Here is a 4,206-nt window from a genome sequence, read left to right as displayed (position 1 = left end):
AAAAAAAAAAAAAAAAAAAAAAAAAAATCCTCTAGGAATGGAAAGCAAGGCAGACCCTGGAGTTGATGTTACCAGAGGCACAGAGCAACACCCTACCTGTGTACACTCTTTAATACTTGTTGTACACCTGCTCTAACATGTTGCATTATCATCAGGCCTGAAAGTCTCTCATTGAATTTTTTTTAAAGTGCCTAAGTGACTTTGGAACTTGCATCCCACAGGACTCGGGGGCTTTGGGGAATGTTACCCAGTATATAGTAGTCCCTCCTCACATGAGACAGGCAATGGTGCGAGGCTGACAAGCCTGTCTAGGAAAACTGTAGCTGCTGACGTCCCAAAATGTTGAATAAAAGGAGTATTTTGTGACCTCTACCATGCAGATTAAATAAGAAAGCCTGTGGGGTAAAGGACCACAAAAGCTTGATCGGGAAACCCAAAATGCTTTACACGTGATTAGAGCCCTAGAGCACTTCAGAGGCGAGATTCCTGTGCTGGGAGCCCGTCACTCTCTGGTTTAAAAACAGAAGCAATCGATCCAGTCCTGTGGTGATATGAGATGTCCAAGGAGTAAGCTATTTTAACCTGCAGCTCAAAGAAACTGGGGAATACACAGCAGGTTGCCAGAAGGACACGCAGAAATCGATGCCCCAGTCCTGGGACTCATCAGGTTCTATGGAGGCCTCCAAGTGAATATTACCAACCCCCTGGTCCCTGACCTACGTGGTGCAGCATTAACAGGCAAATCGTAGGCTGGAACACACAGCAGCCTCTGAAAAGTCCTTACCCCCCATATCCAGTCCTGCTTTACCTCGGACCGCTGCTTAGGGACAGGCCACGTGGTCAGAGAAGACTGCCCCCCGGCCCCGATCCTGCCCCTGCAGCCAGACTCACCGTGAGCTGCTGCTCCTTCATGGCTGTGCCCCCTCTGCTCAGGGCTAGGAGATCTGCTGGCGGGGATGGACATCCAGCAGGCTGGGCTTGGAAGCTGCTGCAGGCTGAGCTCAGCTGGCTCTGCAAGCCCTGCAGGAGAGGCATCACCTGTGCTCCCCAGGCAGGAGGTGACATCAGTGATGGGGAGGAGAGGCAGGAGGAGAAAAGCTGCATCAAAAGCCATGCTTGATTTTAGCATGGCTTTTGATATGGTCTCCCACAAACTTCTCACCAGCAAGTTAAGGAGGTACAGGTGGGATGAATGGACTGCAAGGTGGATAAAAAACTGATTGGATCATCGGGCTTAAAGGATAGTAATCAATGGCTTGATGTCTAGCTGGCAGCCAGTATCAAGTGGAGTGCCCCAGGGGTCAGTCCTAGGGTCAGTTTTGTTCAATATCTTCATCGACGACTTGGAAGATGGGATGGAGCACACCCTCAGCAAGTTTATAGAGGACACCAAGCTGGGGGAAGTAGTAGATACACTGAAGGGCAGGGATAGTATTCAAAAAGACCTCAACAAATTGGAGGCTTAAACTAAAAGCAATCTCATGAGGTTCAGTAAAGAGAAGTGCAAAGTTCTGCACTTAGGGTGGAACAATCCCATGCACCAGTACAGGTTGGGGACTGACTGGCTAAGCAGTCAAAAAAGGACCTAGGGGTTACACTGGACAGTAAGCTGAATATGAACCAGCAGCGTGCTTTGTTGTGAAGAAGGCTACCCGCATCCTGGGTTGTATTGGTAGGGGGGTTGCCAGCAGATCAAGGGAAGTGATTCTTCCCCTCTATTTGGCACTGGTGAGGCCACATCTGGAGAACTGTTGTTCAGTTCTGGGTCCCCCGCTAAGTAAAGGATGCAGACAATTTAGAGAGTCTAGCAGAGGGCAACAGAAATCCTAGAAAGTTAGGGTCAGAAGGAACTTCAGGAGGTCACATCTAGTCCAACCCCCTGCTCAAAGCAGGACCATCCACCAAACCAGATCATTCTAACCAGGGCTTCTTAACAATCTCCAAGGATGGAGAGTCCACCACCTCCTTAGGTAATCACCACCCTACGAGTGGTAAGAGTTTTTCCTAATATCCAATCTAAACCTCTCTTGCCTAAGTTAGGGGGCTGGAGCACATGGCTTCTGAGAGGCTAAGGGAGCTAGGTTTATTTAGTCTGCAGAAGAGAAGACCAAGGGGATTTAAGAGCAGTCTTCAGCTCCCTGAAGTGGGGTCCAAAGAAGATAGAGCTGGACTGTTCTCAGTGGTGGAAGATGACAGAACAAGGAGCAAGCTGCAGCAAGGGAAGTTTAAGTTAGATATTAAGACAATCTTTTTCGCTAGGAAGGTAGTAAAGCCCTGGAACAGGCTACCTAAAGAAGGAATCTCCATTCTTAGACATTAAGACCCAGGTAGACAAAGCCTTGGCTGGGATGAGCTAGTTGGGGCTGGTACCATTTTGAGCAGGGGGTTGGACTAGATGCGGCCTCCTGAGGTCCCTTCCAACCCTAATGCTCTGATTCGCAGAGGTGATGCACTGCAGCCTGGGGCTGCTAGGGCAGGCAGAGGAGCAACATGCATCGCTGCTGTGGGATGACTTAGAGGAAGCCCCTGGCACCCTGCAGCATGCCACATACACCACAGCATACAGGTGGGTGTACAGCTAGAGCACCTGGATGGAAGGGTATCAGTCTGACTGCTTGTAAGTCACATCTTTTGCCCTACCACCAAATTCAGCAGCTTACCACAGGGGTCACACACCCACCCCTCCTAGAAGGGGGGTTCAGCATCCATCTAGGGCTACTACTTCTGAAGCAATTAAACTGGCTTACCTGGCTCCTTGCAGCGTAGGGAAGGCACTCAGACACTAGTCCCTCATAGCCTGTGCTACCCCCAGAGCAGCTCACCCTGCCCATCCAAACCCATCTGATGGGGAACTGAACCCTGGCAGCAGTGGGGAGGTACAGCTCTGCCATGTAACAAGCTTCTTCCTTGCCCCACCATGGAACAGCTCCCCAGTCCCAGGTGCCAGCCCCATCCTGTGATGTTGGAAAGGAAGCAGCAACTTTTATTGCCTGCCAACTATGTGGATCCCTGCATGGTGAGAGGGATAGTTCTGCCAGGCTGATCTAGTGCCATTAGATTAGCTCCAAATGTGTACACCATAAGTTTATGGATGCATTTTAAAAATCACTGCTGTTTAATTAACAGGGGGAGATCCCAAGAGCAGTTAATAAGGACACACTCAAAATTTAACTGGACAAGGCACCAGAGGTTTACTCCAGAAGTGAGGCCCAAAGCAATTCATTCCATCTATTATTTCACAGGATCAGAGGAAAAGAAGGGAGCTGCTTGTCATACAAGAAACAGGAGTTCAGGAGAAAGCTATTTTATTTAAAAAAATCATTACAAAAGTTAAATTAAATGAAAGTGGTAATGTAGACAAGAACCAGACCAGTCTTTAGTAGTTAACTGCCTCCATCATTAAGATCATTCAGACATCAGAAAACAAAGGGGAGTTAAGATGTACATGCTGAAGGGGAGAACAGCTACTAGGGAGTGGAAGATGCAGAAGGCAAACCAAAAAGCATTACAGACCCAGCCTTCCCCCCCAGTACACATCCTACAATGGAGTATTCTTAAGCCGTATGGAGGATGTTTGCCATCAGCTACTGAAATGATACTAATCTCAAGTACCTTACCTTTTCCATTAGGCAGTCAGTAAAAGGTAAGATTCCTGGGAATATGGGTAAGATTTCTTTTTTTGGTTTGTAGAGAGAGGCAGTGACACTTTCATAAAAACAGAAGTAGTAGCTCTATATTCTGTATTAAATGTCTGGAATTTCCCTGAATTCAACTGTTAAGTAATGTTAGGTACACACTGTTAAACAGCTGTGTCAGCATTAGGCAAAGCACTTCCTGTGCTATACTGTTTGGCAAGATGCATTTTGAGAGGAGGTATACTACAGAAAAAAAAAAAAAGAGCTTTTAACAGCCACACACAGGAACAGTGCAAGTAGCCCATATTTAAGAATAAAAAAGGCACAATTGTTTGTCGTAAGCATTCTGACAGGGCTTTCAAAGTTCCTTTTACGGCATAGGGACACGAGTAATATAGGCCGAGGCAAGGTATTTCGAAAATATTTCTCTCTCACCAGTGACGTGAAGCGATTGATGAGTGGGGTTAATATTTTTCACCCTGAAGAAGCAACACACACAAGCTACATGAAGCGAGTCCCTGGGTACTGTATCATCAAGTGCATGATACTGCTCTGCTCCAAAAAGGACAGA

The sequence above is a fragment of the Gavialis gangeticus genome, unplaced genomic scaffold, assembly GCF_001723915.1.
Source record: "Gavialis gangeticus isolate Ggan-Ray unplaced genomic scaffold, GavGan_comp1, whole genome shotgun sequence".
NCBI classification, from domain to species: Eukaryota; Metazoa; Chordata; order Crocodylia; family Gavialidae; genus Gavialis; species Gavialis gangeticus.
The sequence above is the reverse complement of the archived record's forward strand: the minus strand, read 5'-3'. Positions refer to the sequence as shown.